We start from the raw sequence: 19,480 nt of genomic DNA, 5'->3' as shown, positions 1-19,480 counted from the left end.
TCACATGACAGTGCCTAGCCTGGTTAGTCTTCCTCCAACAGGCCTCCCAATATCGCTCCAGCATCACAGAGTACAATACCACTTACTCAGTTTAACACATCGACACCCCGAGAGCCGCGACCAGCCGAATGATCTCCTCTTTTTCGTCGGCGATCATCGTAGCCAGCTCGTCTCGCCCGTTCAGTAGCTTGAAGGAATACTTCGCAATTATCTCCAGCCTGTCTTCCATGGCCTCAACTGCCTCGTTCCTAGACCTCAGCGGTCCCTTGCACACCTTCGCCCTGTGCGTTCCGGACAGGCTCTGTCACGGGGTTCCATGGAATAGTGACCCTGGCACTATTCAGGGATGGCTACATAAGGTCACTCCCCTGGGTAGTGACCCAATAGGATTGAGAGCCAACCGATACATTTTATATAGGATAAACTATAGGGAATACGGATTTGTATGCAGGCCAAATTTGTACTAACCTATAAACACACTCAGTCTTAGATCTACTGTACTTCTGATCAATCAATCCCCTTAGGCCAGGGACATATGAACTGCCGTTCACTGAGAGTTTGTATACTCTCGTTAGTACACTTCCTCTCTGCAAGATGCTCGTGTGGCCCCGTCACAGGCTCGTACCTTGTTGCTTGAGGGCGACATCGCATTAGTGCCGGCGTCCTCTTGGTCCATTCTCGTTTTGCATCAAGAGCCGCTAGGGCCTAATGCGATTTTCTCTAAAGGAGTGGATAACTTTTGAATTTTCCGTAATTAATCCTAACCTACTCTTGATAGATTACGGCGAACCCAATACTAGGTTGCATGCTGTGGTGCTTGTTGGGTAAATATGCCTCACTATGGTGCGGCAAGACGTGTCGTCTTGTTGAAATTATGTTGTGGTGGTAACGCCGTCCCCCTGGAGTCGAGCAAGGACCCTAACTACAGAAATGGTTTTGCTCGTCAAAATGGGGTGGAGCCGAGGATGGAGGTGACGGGTGATCCTGTCGTGGCCAGGATTTGCAACCTGCAACATTCGTATCACTTCATCACTATCCTCCCAATTTACATTGGCAAATTCTCTGTAAATCAATGTAGGAAGATTATCGATGTCATCAAGAATCTTCCTGTCGATCTATCATTGGCCATTATGTGTGATCAATTGATACTCTTAAGATCATAACAACAATTACTTCGCAGCACACATATGTCTTCACTGATCCAGGGTAATATGAAGAGTTCGGCGACGACCAGGGTCCCCGCAAACAAAAGTGAAGCAAATTTGGATTAATTATTTTTATCCAGGTCTGACGTGCAACACCCATATTCCATTCGCCAGAACTATGGTACACCCCCTGCAGCTTATGCAACGGCGCTCTGGCGGATCGCGACAAGGCTACGCCGAGCAGATGCCCATCCACTCGTACACTGGGACCGATTTCACCGATAGGAGATGGAGGCTCATTGGCGATATGAAAGGCGTTTCTAGCCGACCTGTTTGACACGGGTGCTGATATTGATGCGGCGTCAATCGATGACGTGCGATTTCAACGACAGTCGGAGCTGAAGTTGCCTCTCAAGAAGTTGAAATCGTTACCTCTGAAATACTTCTCGATTCCAGCGAAAAACGTAGCCTACTACCCAGGTCTACCAGAGTCTCCATCCGACAAAACAGCAACCTGTGCAGAAAAAAAACATCCAGTTGTATCTAGAGAGAAGGCTGCTGTAGGTGCATCGGGTACGAAGAAGTAGAAACTAGTAGAAAGACCGAGCACAAAAGAAAGTGTAAACCAACAACCGTCGAAACTGCACTTGTTCAAGCCATTGCTCACTGGTACGACAACACTATTCGATACATCTGCTGATCCTGAAAGCACTAAAGCAACTCAGCCAAGGAGACAGCCACAGTCCACCAAGAAAAGACCACGGCAGCCAAGTCGGCTGTGCTTGCTTCACGCTCTACCTAGTACTTGGTGAGGATACCTACGTAATTTCACCTGAATACAAATTAGGCATCATATTAGGATTGTGAGGTTGTTTTGATGACCCGGTTCGAAGCCAGACGCTTCATAATATAAAGCTGAGACGAAAAGTTACTTATCCACCATTTGGAGTTTTCGAGATAATCAAGTTTAAAGGTGACCAATCAAAATTCGTACACAACCGGACATTAAAATTTAAAAGCTGGAAAACACTCGTAGAAATAAATCGAAAACAACTCTAATTCGATTACCTTTTACACCAGCTTCCCGACAATATACAAGAAGTTGAAATTGAAAAAATATTGAGGTCATACGCCCGAAATAAAATCCGGGGTTCGGAAATGGAGATATTTTTTTCGACCGATGTAACTCACGAGTTCTTAACGTTTTCTAGCAATCAATATCTTAATAGAAAAACAAGAGACAGTCCTTTTTATTCATTCGGTTAAATCGCGATTCGTACTTAGGTTCATAAGTAACTTTTGTTTGACGTGGTCTCATATGGGCTTTTGTGTTTATGTAAAATTCCTTCCTCAATCGTAGACTAGAGCTTGCCTTTGACCGTGTCTACGCCTCGCAGGCTACGAGAAAAAAGAAAAAAAACGGCGTATGGCGTTGCCTACCAGTAGGTTCAACTGCTGTTTTAAATTTAAGTAACGAAATTTTAGAGCTTCTCTTCGTGCAGCGCACGACGTTGTTATTATTGAATTGCAATTACTGTATTTTGGTACGCAAATATGTACTATTGAGCCCTAAGGTCTCCAGTACGATTATTACTGAGACAGGAAAAGCAGTAGATTACATGTCTATACAAAACATAAGTACAATACATTTTGCAATAGAAAAATAATTGCAATCAAAATGTATTATTGATGATGAATTTCTGAAGTAATTATTATGGAATTTGAAACTTTGCAATTCGATACTATACTGTATCTTCCGCGGTCTGCACAAACTCTCCGTTTCAACACCATATCGTAGACCTCTCGACTCCATTCACTCCCGATGACGTAGTGCATCGGAAACACCACACCCTGTCGATGGATCTCAGCTCGGACATACAGCATGGTTCCACCAACCGAGTCCATGGGCGACTTGGATTTGTCTTCAACCTGGTCCAGGAGTTTGACGCGTAGTGGGCCAGGCATAAAAAATTCGCCGTCATCCAGGTCCGCCGGCCGCACCTTCCGCTGTCCTATCCATCCGTTCTGGTCGTAGAAAATCCACACTCCTTGATACATGTTGTAGCAAGTGGGCATCAAGATGTCTAAGCCAGAATGAACCATCTTGGGGAGCAAGTGACTCGGGATGATCTCAACATCGGCGTCCAGCCACAAAACTCCTTGATGTCACGTCTCCAAACCTGGCATAAGCACGTGGTTGCGATACCGAGCGATCATGCGGAGTCGGTCGGCTTGGCGAGGACCTTCGTGGCGGTTGTCACGAGTCAGACCTTCCTGCGCGAAGTCGTTGCGGAACATCACTGACAGCCGCGGGTAGTGCTGGATGCAGTTCGCGAAGAGCGTCCTGACCTTTCCGAACTCGTTCAAGAACGACGTAAGCATGGCGATGGAGATCTTCTCCTTCGGGTAGTTGAAGGACCCGACGAGGTTGAAGAAGTCGTTGACGGTTGTTAAGGTTTTGGATCGGACATGTTAGAGGAAGGAGTAGCAGAGGAATATAACAGCGGAGGACAGCGTGAAGGTGCCGAAGGAAGAGGTCTTGGAGGAGGAAGCATGCCCGGAGGTGCTTGTGTATTAGCAGTCAAAAGACGGAGTGAGGACTGGTGGTCCCTGGCGGGGAAGGAATTCTGCAACTAAATCAGTGGTCTACATTGTACGGGACAGCTCTATGAGCGAGTCCCATGTTCTCCTGCAAAGCATCAGCACGTCGGAGATGCTCAACTTTAACAACGGTGCGATTGCCTCCCCACGATCCAGCGTCGTTGAAGACGCAGATGATGAGCACGGAGTTGCTTTCTCGGTTGCCGAGTTTGGAGAGCAAAGGCGTATTCTCGATGCGATAGTGTCGTCCAGGCTCGGTCTTGCCGTACTGCGGGAACGATTCTTCGTATTCGTCGAACTGCGCTTTGGTGGATTTGATGCGGAAGGCCACGTCGGGGTTGAGCGGGTCTTGTGGAGGGGTGATCGGATGCAGGACGCTGGTCACCGGTGGCTCAGGTGTGTTGGGCTGGGGCGGTTTTGGTGTTTCGATCACGGATTCTTTGAGCACTGTTGAGCATTCCTGCGGCCGGTGCTTGAGTCGTGTTGGTTAGAGGCTAATCTGGACCTGAGTCAGACCGGAGGATGTCTACGGTGGATTGGTTGCTGCTTGGCAGTTGCTGTGTTGTGTCGAGTTGGGCGTGTTGGCTTGTGCTTGAGGTATGGTCACCGACCAAAGTTAGCTGGGAAGACTCCACTCGCAGTCTAGCGAAGGTCATTGTGGCATCCTATTCCTGAACCCAAAGGGCGATGACCTTGTGTCCAACAAGCACCAGGACAACGCTAACTTTACTGGCCTTCGTCCGCCCTAGAAAGCGACACGACTGACATCCCCACGTCCAGTGCTAACATGGTCACTTACACATGTAGAGAACTGCAGTCTAGGAATGGCAGCCACGCTGGCTCCAGTCTGTCGGCCACGATTGGTGCAGATGTACAGTAGCGTTGGTCACGTTGAATCTGCACCAATCGTGGAACATGTGTCCAACGTTACGCTGGACACGTGTTCCGGCCACAGTAAAAAGGCTTCACAATCACTACGGATAAAAGACTACTAGAACGCTTTCCATGTTCGGCATATTCCCACATACAAGACAAAGTCAAAATACCAGTGTAAGTGTGTCCAGTGCTGCGTGCACACTGACGAACCCCAGTTAATGATCTCGACCGGTACGCTGGTGACTGGACAGATACCGAGATGTGTCCTCGCATGCTAGCGGGTTTATATTCGCGCCAATTCAATACCATGTCTGTGCATAACCACACCGAGCAAGCAGTATGCCCCCTCATACTTCGCTCAGAACCCGCGCCTCTACGTGTTGATCTCGCTCCCGATCGAACCAGTGCATGCTCGAGTCGATGCACTTGGATAAGATCGAAGGGTAGCGAGCGTAAGCGCGTTACAGTTGGTATGGGAGTGCTCAAGTGCAGGAGTTCGTGAAAAGCGTGATATTCAAATAGTTACCTTGCCTCTCTTGAGCGACTGATTTGCACACGAAAAACCATAGATTATCCCGAATTACCTAGTCTTTTGTAGGTTAATAGGTCCCTCGTGCGATTTGGCATGGTCTCGGGAGGATCTATACTTTATCACCAAAGATGCGATATTTGCCGAGGTGCCGACCAACTCCCTAGATGACCTACTGGTATGTAGGGCTGTGAATGTTCAGCTTCACAATCGGTTTACGATCTGAACGTTCACGGGCGGTAAAGTGGTTTTTTAAAAAGCGTTTAAAAACGCACTGTGAACCTCCGCATGATTTTGACTTGAAAAAAATATACTACGCGATTGTGTAAGAAACACTACGATGAAACACTACCCAGCCTGTCAGCTCGGCGGCACTCTCCGCATTAGCGAGTGGGAGTCGATGAGGAGTACTGTTGCCTAGCCCCGCCAGGTAGCCTTTCGCAGTGCTGGCCAAGTTCGCCTCGATATGCTGTTCAAGGTGTCCTGAGTTGAGCTACGCCATGATATGCAACGTACTGGACGACGTCTTCGAGCACAACGTACAGCGCATCACGTTGTCATCCGTACTTCTCGGACTAGCTGCAGGCCGACATCATATTGTGCTCGATCGACTGTTTGTTGAAATGTATTGCTGCGATTGATGGGACGGCTGCTGTTGCTGTTGTGGACGGAGCTGCAGTTGTGGCTGAAGCGGCGAAAGAATACCATTGCTGCACCACATTAGGGAAGTGAGTAGGTCGACTTTGTATGGATTATCTACTCCTCCTAAGCGATCCAAAGCAAGGAGTATTTTCTGCGATAGTACTTGCCTCTTGATACAATGGATAATGCCTTGTTCCATCGGTTGCACGTTGCCGTGGTGTTTGGCGGCAACTTCTCCACTCGCACATTGTGGAGGTTTCGACCCGTTTCATCGTGAGATGAAGCGTTATCTACCACTGGTAGACTACCTGTGTGGTGTGTGGCCTGATTTTTTGCTCATCCCCAGTTCCTGATACATGTATTTACACCTGGACCGTGAACTACATATATTAAGTATCACAGGCTATTAATTGTATACCCCCGTCCCTTATTGACGCACAATACCGTACTGTAGTAGTAAACGGTGGTGTCTCGGTTTTCTGTGTGTCTACACTAAATAGGAACCGTCTCCACCCCAGCAGTGGGCGGGTCACTATTTGAGCTAGGTACCACAGGCTGCCTCGTGCGTTCGCATCCGTACGAAATGAATGGCTCCCCCTGCATGGACGACATGTGGCGTCACATATTCTGCTTCGGTCCCCCCGCTGGTTAGTAGATCTTGGCGTGCCCTTAGTCAGGACACTACCCCCATCTCCGAGGAGCTGCCCGGATCCACGGCAACTCCAGCCAGTACGCCGGTAATCTGTGGTATTGTATGCTGCTGCGCCTTATGCCGGTCCCGTTGATCTCCTTCCCTGGGCGAAAAGTCTTCCGCGTCGCCCCCCCCCCTCAGATATGCTCGCGCCTCGCCGTCAAAGCGTCTCCCTGCGCGATGCCGTAGTCATCAGACCGCTGGAAGTCGACGGCGGAGCACTGAGCGGCCTTGGTTCGTCCGCGTCCGCAGCCGAGCTGTGCCCTGCCAGGTTCTCAGCCGGAGACCAGTGGCCTCTGCATTCTTGTTCGCTGTAGAGCAGGGGGCGCCCGCGTCTTCCGCATTAGCGCCCCCGAGAACGACGCCACTGCGCCGCTCCCCAGGCCCAACCCGACCAGGATTGCCGTCTGTACACCAAACAAAATCATCAACGATTACGGTATGGTCGATACATTGTCCGCAATACGCCACCCTACTTTGATGAACAGATGGTAATGATATGAATGGCTTAAAGGCGTCCAAACTTTTTTTTTGCTACTTTATATTATTTCGTCCTTGAATTCGTTCGGATCATGTACGCATCATTACATAGTGGATATCCAAGATGCTGTAGAACGAATTTGCAGCTTGCCTAAACAGTGGGCTCTTTCTTGAAATCCCCAGAAATCGTGTCGCTCGGTGGAGCTTCTCGCGGAGTGACGAGCGTACACCTTGGCTTGTAAAACTTGCAAGTTGTGTGGGAAATGGTGATCTGCACTTGAGGCGAACGGATACTGTAGTAACCCACAAGAGATGTGCCATCTGTTTGAGAGGCATTTATCAAAAGTATCACTGACGCGTTTTTGAGGTTTTTTACAATTGGCTTCAAAAGATGGTGAGAGGAGTCCAGTTCTACGGAGAAAACGAGCAAAAACAAAACAAACTCCAATGAAAGCACGTCTGGGAGCAGCGATGGAGACTGGATCGATGGCTCAGGAGGCGACAGCAGCTCGAGTGAAGGAGAAACCTCGCCTCTTGTGCGTGCTGTTGATGCTCCTCCTGTCCCCGAAGGCGGTCCTCTTCGTGGAGGAACCGGAACCTGTTGATTGGTAACAATTTTCATCAAATTTTCTACGAATGTTTTTATATTGTTCTAGCACAATTCAGAGGTCACTGATTGGACTATCGGATAGCCGAGGATTTTAGCTTTCTGAAACTACAAAAAATAGTTTTTGGTCGTCGGGTCTTGTTGCCTCGGGCAATCGGACGTAGCTTCTCTTCTACTTCGAGTTTGGATGTAGTGAATAGCGCTAGAGGAAGCTAAGGCGCTGCGCTTTCGCACTGTGGTCGCCCCTGAAAAACCTCAAAAACTCGATAGTGATCCTTTTGATAAAACTATCTCTCATATGGTATTATTGAGGTCCAGGGCGCTACAATTTGGGATCTACCGACATATGGTACTGTAGTACAGTACCGTATGATAACTATGCCGTGCTAAAGCACTTATAAACTCTGGATTTTATCATGAAGAAAGCTCTGCTTCTAAGTTACACAACCTCTTTGTTTCTGCCAGTACCTGTGGTGTTGGCGTGAAGAAAGCCAAACGGAGCCTGCAGACGCGCGCCACCAGTGCCTTACCGCACCAATCTTGAGGGATAAACCTATCTGTACCAGATGTTCAGTGACGCCGTGATCATGCTACGAGCCTGCCTCTCAGGTGGTGCGTACATTTCCGATTTGGCACGGCTGGACTCAAGAGCACGCCTCAAGTACAATACCAACCTCGATGCGTTCGTTTCAGTCTCGAGGGCGCATGCACGCTGGAAAAGCAAACCGCAGAGGCTTCTTCTACTTGTTTGCAGGGATCGTTGTGTTTTGGTTGTGGATCCAGAGTCGTGGCGCACCAACAACCTCGCTCGTACGAGCGCGAGAGGAATCTATGAGCCCATCACGTCCCCATGTCGCTGGTATCAATGAACAAAACCTGCTCTCAACGCCTCACGGACCCCAAGGTACGGCGTCACAGCAACCCGTGCCAGGTATTCCTCAACCCAACACGTATGTGCCAGACGAAACGGTGACTGAAGCACCTGAAGAGCCCCAGTCCAATACGAAAAAGCAGCCTGCACCTAACACACCTGAACAGCAACCCGTTCCAGGCATCCCTCAACCCGATACGCCTAAAGACTCGTATAAACCAAAAGAAGCCGAGACTGAAGCACCGAAACAACCCCAATCCAACACGATAAAGCAACCTGCACCTAACACACCTGGACAGCAACCCGTTCCTGGCATCCCTCAACCCGATACGCCTAAAGACTCGTACAAGCCAAAAGAAGCCGAGACTGAAGCACCGAAACAACCCCAGTCCAACACGATAAAGCAACCTGCACCTATCACACCTGAGCCACCGGTGACCAGCGTCCTGCATCCGATCACCCCTCCACAAGACCCGCTCAACCCCGACGTGGCCTTCCGCATCAAATCCACCAAAGCGCAGTTCGACGAATACGAAGAATCGTTCCCGCAGTACGGCAAGACCGAGCCTGGACGACACTATCGCATCGAGAACACGCCTTTGCTCTCCAAACTCGGCAACCGAGAAAGCAACTCAGTGCTCATCATCTGCGTCTTCAACGACGCCGAGTCCTGGGGGAAAAATCGCACCGTCAACGACTTCTTCAACCTCGTCGGGTCCTTCAACTACCCGAAGGAGAAGATCTCCATCGCCATGCTTACGTCGTCTTTGAACGAGTTCGGAAAGGTCAGTTCGCTCTTCGCGAACTACATCCAGCACTACCCGCGGCTGTCAGTGATGTTCCGCAACGACTTCGCGCAGGAAGGTCTGACTCGCTCCAACCGCCATGACCACGCTCTTCAAGGAGACCGACGACGTATGCTCGCTCGATATCGGAACTATGCGCTGCTATCAATGATGGAGTCCTGGCATCAGCACGTGGTCTGGCTGGATGCAGACGTCACCGTCGTTCCGTCAGGTCTAGTGCAGAAGATGGTTCATTCCGGCCGAGATATCGTGGAGCCTATCTGTCTCCGGAAAATCAATGACAAATGGCACAACTACGACGGCAACGCGTGGGTGGGTCAGCGAAAAGTGCGCTCGGCTGAGCAAGATGGCAGCGACTTCGTTCCTGGTCCCTTGAATGCCAAGCATATGCATAATATGCCTGACAAGGACAAGGAGTTTGCCCCGCTGGATTCTGTGGGAGGAACCATGCTCTACGTACGCGCCGAAATTCATCGACAGGGTGTGGTATTTCCGATGCACTACGTCATTGGAAGCGAGTGGGGTCGAGAAGGCTACGATGGTATTGAAACGGAAGGATTGTGCTACACGGCGCATTTTCTGGGCTACAGGTGCTGGGGCATGCCAAAGGATGTCATCCAGCACGCATGGTAGGGGTGGTTTTTCTTGTCGTTTTCCTGGCTAATAAAAGGCTATAGAAGCGCCCTATAGGAGATTTTCCGAAACGCGGTATCATAGGGTGTACCCTCTTACCCTCTTAAAGGGCGCATTTTATAACAACTTCAAAAAAAGGTCGGGAGAGTAATCATCATATAATCATATACAATACAAATATTAAGTAACACCCGTCCATAAACAGCACCGAACGAATCAAAGTAGATTATAATATAATCTTCGTATTATGTCCCATGCGACAAGCGAACACGTACCGTCATTTCGACAAAGGACAAATTTTGCGAGCTTTTACCTTCGATTTGTACAGTATAGTTACTGTAACTGCTCGCCCGGGCGGGCGAGCCGAGGGGTGGGCACAGTTCGTTAGGACCGTAATCCTGAGCTTTGGCCATATTTTTTGCCAGAATTCTGAACTTATCTTTCTGGTCTCATTACGTATTTCATGGGACCGTTTTGAACAGCATAATAAATGTTTTGAACAGCAGAAGCAAACAGTTGAAGCAAACAGCTGGAAAAAATGAATGAATGAGAAAAAAAGAGAATGAAAGAGGTCACTGAACGAGGGATGATCAGCAGCGTTGATCACGAGCATTAGTATCGGTACAATAGTAGTCATAATAGCACTACTGTTTATTGTGAAAACCGGTGATTTGTCACTCCGTATAGCTCTGTAAATCAGGGCTGTGAGAAAAAACGATACGTGGTTATTTGTACTGAATAGGATGTTAATGTGGGTACTAATCTGAGTAAGTCGGCTTCAATAGGAGTTAGGAACTGGGCTCTAAAGCCATCTTGTCAGAACAGAGTGGTGATGGAGAGAGACAGCGGAGACACGATGTATGCCGCAGAATTTCGATGGAGAGCTGTGGTGCTGCACTACGCGTATGGTGTGCCATGCATATCTTATCTTGGCTAGTGTTTGCATAGCCGCTTGCTCGGTGGCTTTATTTGTGCGGCCTTCCTCGGAATGCCGAGGTTGGAGCTGACATTTCAGCCTATTTAGAGACCAAATCGATTCCGACTTTAAAATAGCTTTGACGCGATGCTGCATAAGACCGATTATAATTAGGGGTACCCAATTCTAAATAAGGGATGGGTCGAAATAAATAAGGGTTCCCGTCTCTACAGCCGATTTACTATCCGATTAGACATTCTGAGTGGTTTTCACAATACGATTAACTGGCTACTATTGACTTGGCACTACTAGTGACATCAAAGCCAATACTATAGTACAGTAGTAGTTCTCTGAATTTATTTCAGAGCTAAGGCCGGTTCTCAAGGATATTTATCGCTAGACACCACAACGAAGGCAACCAGACACCACAACGAAGAACCCGAAGCCGATTGGCCAAAATTAATGCAGTGCGTGACACAGCAAACGCCCTTAATCTAACACTCGCGCCCCAACGAACGAGAGAGGACGGTGCACCCTCGTAGGTGGAGGTCATGGGAAGGCCAGCAGCAGTCTGCGGTGCCAGCTGAAGAATGAGCACGAGTATTCGCACTGGGCCTGGCCCAAGGTGTCGGTCGCGATGTCCGCGAACTCGACCACGGTCCCGTCGGCGATGCTCACATCAGTCACCTCCATGTTCAGCGCCTGCTCGTCGCTCGAGAGCGCGCCCTAGGGCTTGTGAGTCGTACCTGCGCGACCTGGACGAGAGTTTCGTGCGCCTCGCGCTGCCTTATCACGACGAGCCCACGGCCTACGTGCGGGCCGTGAGCGGCCAGTGCAGCAACATGTTCGAGTGCAGCGGCATCTTCGGCTCCATCGGCTGCGCGGCCATCTCGACGGAGAGGAGGCCACACTCACTTTGACGGCGTCGACGTCACGGGCTACGCCGTTAGCGGCGCGCCATATGAGAAGTTGTGCGACGCTGACGAGACCTGAGGCTACTTCGTGCGCGACGATCAGGCCGGCAAGTCCGTGTCCAGCGCTGCCGGCTTCGGCATGTAGGTGGTGGTGTTGTTGCCGGGGCTGGTGCCAAAGCTGGCACGGGAGGATCCATACGAGACGAGGCGTAGAATAAAATCAAAACAACATCGTTTCTCCTCTTATTCCTGATTCTTCCGCCTTGCAGATTTCTCTTCTCCGTTGGCACCCACGAGTTGGCGGTCAATGGCGTGGTAACAATGCCTCGTGCCGTTTAAAGGTTGAGGAGTCATGCTTAGGGCAGAAGATGATGCGCGTGCTGTAGGAGATGAAGGTGGACATATATGAAAACATGGATATTTTTCTGTGACTACCTGTGATGTCTTCACTGTGCGAGCCGTGTGGAATCTCCGCGCACTTACGAGTAAGGATAAAAGGTATCGGTAGCCACTGTAATTGCACTGGTTAGCAACTTTTAATGTGACTCCGTATTGCTGAACGTTCCTTACCTTTAGGATATATACAGCATTGCGCATGCTGCAGGTTGGAATTCGAAATATACCAGGAATTTGGCGGGTGATGGCTGAGCTTCGAGGCAGGTCGTTTTCTCTTGCTCTTGGTTGTTTCTTTACTCGTCTACGAGAGATGGCGACAAACCACTTGCAGCCCTTCGCAGAACACACCCACTTTTTGTAGTCTCCGTTGTTGGTTTTGATCACTACGCACTTGTTAGCATTTACAGCAAAGTCTCTGATGAATTGGCCTGCAACTCCTGGATCAGGAAACACTGCGTGCCGTTCTATCTGGTCGTAGCCATACTCCTCCAACAAGTCGCTAGGCATTGAATGTGTTGGATGATCTACACTGTTGTTTAGCAAAAGCGCTTCGCCAACCCAGTACTGCACCCTCCGTCACGTTAGGCCCCTCTGCACGTCTCAGTGCGGCTTGACTGCGAGCGTTTGGCTCCTGGATGTCTTACGAGTCTCCCGCTAAAACGCCTCCCGCCAAGCCGTCGCAATGGTCACCCGGTTGCTGCTTCGTGAAGGCAGTGGCTCGTAGTTCACAGGTTTGCCATGAGAAGTTCTATTTAACGCCTTGCTAACCCCCAATGTGCACTTCAACAGTTCTATAAACAGACATTAATTTTGGCCAATCGGCTTCGGGTTCTTCGTTGTGGTGTCTGGTTGCCTTCGTTGTGGTGTCTAGCGATAAATGGGTCATTCCTGAAAACTCAATTTGGTCGTATCAAATGATGAGCAGAGACGAGACTACATTTTTGGTTGTACCAGATGCGTTGCATCCTGAAAACACAGTTTGCGCAGTATCAAAAGTTTCCTGCACCCCCGCCCGCAAAATGACCGCTACTGCTATCGTGCTCCTTGCCGCTCTCCAACGTCGCCAAGCTTCTCGTCGCAAACAGTCGCTTCGATCAAGGCTGAGCAGGCGTCAGCGACGACTCCGTGACCGTCGAGTAGTGCGTACTGCATTTCAGCAGCCCAGTATGTCCGGCTTCGCAATGCTTTTTGGATCGGGCGACGATCCATCACTAATTACGCTAACGGGTCTAGACCATAAGGCATTTCGCTATGTTCTGGGCCTCTTTGAGGAGACGTACACGGCGTATACTCCCTACGGACCCTCTGGGGCTCTTATTCGTCGTGTTCGAGACAGCACCCGTGGAAGGCCACGCCTACTCGACGCTACAAAGTGCCTCGCACTCGTACTTGCGTGGACTCGTACCCGAGGAGCGGGGTTTACGCTATGTATCATGTTCGGCATCACTGCGAGCGTATGTTCACTGTTTGTACGCTTTGGACGAAGAATTATTGTTCGAACTCTCGCCAAGAATCCTCTCAGTGCAGTCAGAATGCCTAGTGCTGAAGAAATCCAGGCGTATCAGCGTGCTATCCATCGCAGACACTCTCGGTTAAGCGACGTATTTGCTGTTGCTGATGGGCTAAAGCTCTACCTACAACAGAGTGGAAATTGCGTGATTCAGAATATTTTCTACAACGGACGGAAGCACGACCATTACGTTGGTAATGTGCTCGTGTTTGTTCCTGATGGGACCATCGCTGCTTGTGCGCTGAACGCGCCCGGGTCGGTGCATGATTCGCAAATTTCAAAGTGGGGTGGGATTTACCAGAAGCTACAGGCTGTCTACGAGCTTTATGGTGCACGGTGTGTGGTTGACTCCGCGTTTGCAGCTGGAGATTACAAGTTCCTAATCAAGTCCAGCCAGGATTACTTAGGCGCTGCATCGAGCGCATCGGACGTCGAGGTGCTACGCCAAGCAACCTCAGCAAGACAGGCCGCTGAGTGGGGGATGAGAGCTTTCCAGAGCTCATTTCCTCGTCTTAAGGATCGCTTGGATTATGAAGAGCGTGGTGAACAACGACTGATTCTAGACACGTGCGTGCTGCTTTATAATTTTCGCGCCAGAGTAGTTGGTATTAACCAGTTACGTTCTGTTTACATGCCAAGTCTAGAGCGACACGCAGTAACTGTAATGCAGGACAGTTAATTACTCTGTTCATGCGTCTGAATTGTCTTAGCAACATCGACCAAAGCCATAGCAAGTAGCTCAAATAAACGATTGCTTCTCTCTCGGTCCTCAGCACGATCTTGCTCACGCTGGCGTCGGTCTTCTTCACGCCATCGTTGCTGTTGATCACGATCAGCCTCTCGTTGACTTTGTTCCTGTATCATCACAAGGCGAGCCAAGGAAAGCAGGTCATCGTCACCCCTTTCGGTGGGAGCACGAGGAAGGACGCGCAGCTGGGACAGCCGTAGTCGCAGCGCGAGCATCTTCGTCTTCTCTAGCTGACTCTTCCTCCTCAAACAACTCGGCGCCGTCTTCAGAAATGTCGCCGCCTCGGGCAAGATCTGCTCGCTGCGTGATAGCGATTGAGATTTGGATGGCTCGCGCTACATCGTCAGGCATGTGGGGATAACCCGTACCCATATTGGTCCGGTACAGCTTCGCGAACTTGCGGCGGAGACTCTCCACTGTGCGATCGACCCCTGGATGGTTCGCGTTGTGGCGCCGTGCCACGGTTTCCCACTCGTCTCGTCCAATAGGCTTGATGGCCTCCAGCAGGTCGAGGAGACCGTCGACCTCAACGCGCGTGAATCCGCTCCCTCTTGACGCTCGAGGCGTAGTCCGTCGACGTTGCGTGCGCCGGCCTGCCTGAGCTGCTTCGCCATTACAGGTCGTGTTTGCAGTCCCCTCTGGAGCCGTCGCTGGAGCCGCTGAAGAACCCAGCGTTACAGTGTAACGCGGAGGTTGCTGTAGCTGGTGTCATGATCTGGGTCGCGGGGGCTAGCTGCGACGGAGTCGACGGCGCCATGGGCAGGTCCAAGCTGCTGTCATCACCAAACGCATGGTTATCCGTGGACTCGTCCTGCAACACCATGGACGCACCTCGATCCATCGATGCTGATGGAGGTGTTAGCTGCGTGAGTGGTACTTGGGGGCTGCTGGCCTCATAAAGTGCTGTCTTGGCGAGTTCGTTGTCTCCATTGCACGCGCTACAAGATAGAAACCGTGTCGGACAGAGACCCGCGCTTCACAGCGCACCTGTGGCAAGAAGTGTTTACACTTCTTGGGAGCCAGCTTTCCATGTCGACTGCGGATCATCCGCAGACGGACGGTCAAACCGAGCGCGTGAATCGCGTGCTCGTCGATATGTTGAAGAGCTACGCTCACTCGTTCCAATACTGGAGCGAGTGCTTATCGATGGCAGAGTTTGCCATCAATAACTCAGTGCATGCCTCGACCGGGCATACACCGTTCTACGTGAATGCCATGCGGCATCCACGTCTACCGAGTTTACTCGGAGTGATGGCTCCCACTTTAAGTGGGGGAGGATCTACGACTGCAACACAGCAGTCGCAAAAAGCCGCTGACACCTGCACAGTGTCAGCCGCGACAACAAGGAACAAGACAACCAGGTCTGCGCGGGGCGCAGACCTTGGCAGGAAGAACCAAGGGTCAGCGCCCTGCGCTGACCCCCAGAACAAGAAAAACGAGTCTGCACAGAGCACAGATTCCACAAGGAACAAGGACCGCGGGTCTGCGCAAGGCGCAGACACCGCGAAGAACCACGCAGAGGCCGGGCCTCTTGCGGAGAGCGAGCTGAACGAGTTCAGCTCGGATGCGATTGACTTTATCAATAAAAGACAAGCCGTAATTCGGTTTGTCCAGGACACGATTGCAGCTTCTGTGGATAAACAGAAGCTGAACGCCGATAATATTGGCAGGGGCAACACAAATGAATTCAACGTGAATTCATTGGTTTTGTTATCTACTCAAAACCTGCCCAAACATACAGTTTCGGATTTCGGAGCAAGCAAGCTTGCTCCGCGCTTCATCGGGCCATTCACGGTGATGGCACGCCACGGTAACGCATACACGCTAGACATACCGTCTAGCATGCGGCTCCACCTGACATTTTATGTCGGGCGGTTAAAGCCATACCTTCAGCACGAGCCAAGTGGCTCGTTTGACCCGAAGAGACAAACTCGACGGGGGAAACCCTCTCCAGCGCGTAGTCGCGCTGGGGCAGTTAATACAGTCGGGCCTACAGCCCGACCGGCACGTTCAAGGCGGTCTGGGAGACCGCCAGAGCCGGGACACGAAGGAACAGAGCGGCAACCGCCGCGCTCTGAAAGTACTCCACGACCGTCACTTGGTCGTGGAGCAACACGAGATGAAGGCCAACACGGCGTTGACCATCGGGGCGTGTTTCCACCACCTCCGCCACCGCTGCGAGACGCACGCGGAGAAATTCGCTGGATCATCCAGCGAATTGTTGATCATAGGAAAACAATCCGAGGTCCGGATTGTTTTCGCATTCACTGGAGAGGTTTCCCTCCCCAACACGACACGTGGGAACCACGGAACGTCCTGATGGAAGACGTTCCGGACATGGTGAAGGAGTACGAAACCCAACACGCACTACCAGCAAGAAGGTAGTGTGAGAGCTGTAGTAATCTACAACGCCTGACGACTCGCGCGCTAGATAATTAGCACGGAGATCATTGAAGCTCTCAGGTATACATATAGTATACCTGTTGTGGTCGCGGTTGCTAATACGCACCGCCACCTGGACGGACACCAGCCTCCACCGCAACAGCGTGGAGTTGTTAATACTTGCCTCACTTCGAGAAGGACTCGAAGTGCTTTGGCGCTTGCTTACCCGATCACGGTAAGCAACAGAAATTCGCTTAGAGATGTCGACGCATAGACGCGGTCGACATCGAAGAATCGTACACAGACACTGTGTTGTCTGTCCCTGTGGTAGCGGCGCACCTCGCGCTACCGCGCATTGTACACAGCAACAGAGAGTTTACACTCTGTTGCAATGGTGGTCTTCAGCTTGATCGTGCTCATTGCGGATGAGCACGGAAACCCCAGCACAAACAATTGACAAGCAGTCAATATTAATTGACGTGTCGAGACCGACACGTCTAAGCTTAACGGGGGGATAGTGTAACGGTGTTACACACACAAGTGACAACAGTCACTTGTGCACGATAACGGTCACAAGTGACAACTGTCACTTGTGCATGACATTTGTCACTTATGGTTTAACAGATAAATATCTGTTAAAGGTTTTAGATACTTCCTCACATTGGTGTAAGACACACCAATGGATACATTGAAGTGGGCCACCACAATTAGTGGTCCACACATACCCAAAGATCCTATTGGTAGAAAGCAGCATCTTTCTACCAATCAGAGACATGCATATTAGCGGAGCTCTGACAGCCACGCTGTCAACCCCTTTCATAGATGATAAACAGTTTTAGCAGATTTAGAAGGAAGATCAATTCACAAAACAATACAGTTCTCATTTTACCTTAAACTACCTACTTGGTGTTTTATTTGATTTATATTATACTTGTGGACTCAAGTATAATTAATTCAAATTATTAATAAACTCCTACGCTTCCTCATACACGTAGCGCGACGTGTAAGCTAAAGTAGTGAGCCAAAGTAGGCCCACTACACTTAGGCGGAGTAGGCATTCAGCAGTACACACTTCATAATTACATAAATACATGTCCTTTTGTGCGTTTCACTTTAGCAATGCATCCCTTTGACGAAACCATCGCCCGCCGGAGCGAAGCGGAGGCGGGCATACCCATCTCCCAACGATAAAGCGTTGTGTAAGCGAACCAACCAGCCCGCCGGAGCGAAGCCGAGGCGGGCGGGCCACACCACTGCGACCAAACCCACACCCACCGCCGCGAAGCGGCGGCGATCGGCTAGTCTACTACAACTAACAGAGTATCCTGTAAGTCTGTCTGTAAGTTCATCGGTTCCCGCCCCTTGGGCATTTGGCTACCATAGAGCATCGTCTGTCAGGTGTCTGGGACGTCTATTACTAACCTACCCTATGGCATCCCACCATCCTCCGGACTGGCTTATCTTTGCCCGATATTGCAATCAATAGCCACGCGACCCTTTTATTCGTGCTCTGATTGGCCGATTTCGGCTCTGCGCTCACATTTCCTTTTTTGAATTTCGCGCGCGGCGGTGCGAGGAAGTGCTCGGACGTCGGGCGCCGCTGCGAGCCCCACAGGACGCGAGCGTCGCACAGGGACTACAGTGTGCTTTGTGTCCGACATAGCAACCTGTATATGTGCTCTAAAGTTAATAGACGACGACCTTCTGGGCCTGAGCGTTGACTGGATAAAAACATAATATATTATTACTGCACCTTAATTGGCCAAACCCCTCTCTGTTAGAATATATTGCTATTCGGGGTGCCACACACATTTTGCGATACAGCGCGCGAAATACACGACGTGCGCTGGATAGGGATGAACCCGGACTTTCAAGCACGTTCGACCTATCAACACGTCGGACCTTCAACCTCGCTCGACCTACCAGCACGTTGGGCCTTCAAGCACGTCCTACATAACCTTCTGACACGCCGGGACCTTGAAGAACGCCCGACATCCAGGCACGCTGGACCTTCAAGCACCGAGCGCGATCGCGTAGTAGTGGAGCGAGCTGGCACAGCGAGCGTAACGGGTTGCGACGAACGGTAGGTCAAGTAGTGGAGCTAGCTGGAACAGCTGGCGTAACGGGTTGGGACGAGCTGTACACCGGCCGGAGCGAAGCGGAGGGGCCTATGTCAAATAGTGGAGCGAGCGTACCCGTCTAGGACTTACCACACACCCACCGCCGCGAAGCGGCGGCGATCGGCTAGTACCATTTTTATTCGGAGGGTCTGCCACATGCTGCTGTTGAAGCGCGGCGGTGAGTCGGTGTTTGTTGGTGAGCTGGGTGAGAAGTGCCACAAGTTGGTGGACTACCTCGAGGCGATTCCCGGTACGCCGCCGTGTCCGAAGGACCAGAACCCTGCGTTATGAATGTTGGAAGTGATTGGCGCCGGTGTGAGTAGCACGTCGTCAAACACGACGGACTTCGTGAAGTGTTTCCTGGAGAGCGAGGAGAAGCGCATTTTAGACGCGCAGTTGGATCTGCTTGATCTTCGCGGTTTTCAATCCTCAGGCTGCCAACGTACCTCGCGGTTTCCACTGGCTGTACCTGATCACACCGCAGAAATACTCGATGGGTGTTCATTGCAGTGCATCGCATCTTAGCACTGATGGTGTTGCGATTTATCAACCACCAGAAGAGATAAACGGGCAGGAGAGGGAAAGATACATGCAAGTTTTGATACTCGGTAAT

The sequence above is a fragment of the Phytophthora cinnamomi genome, assembly GCF_018691715.1.
Source record: "Phytophthora cinnamomi strain GKB4 chromosome Unknown Contig38, whole genome shotgun sequence".
NCBI classification, from domain to species: Eukaryota; Oomycota; class Peronosporomycetes; order Peronosporales; family Peronosporaceae; genus Phytophthora; species Phytophthora cinnamomi.
Note: the sequence above shows the minus strand (reverse complement) of the source record.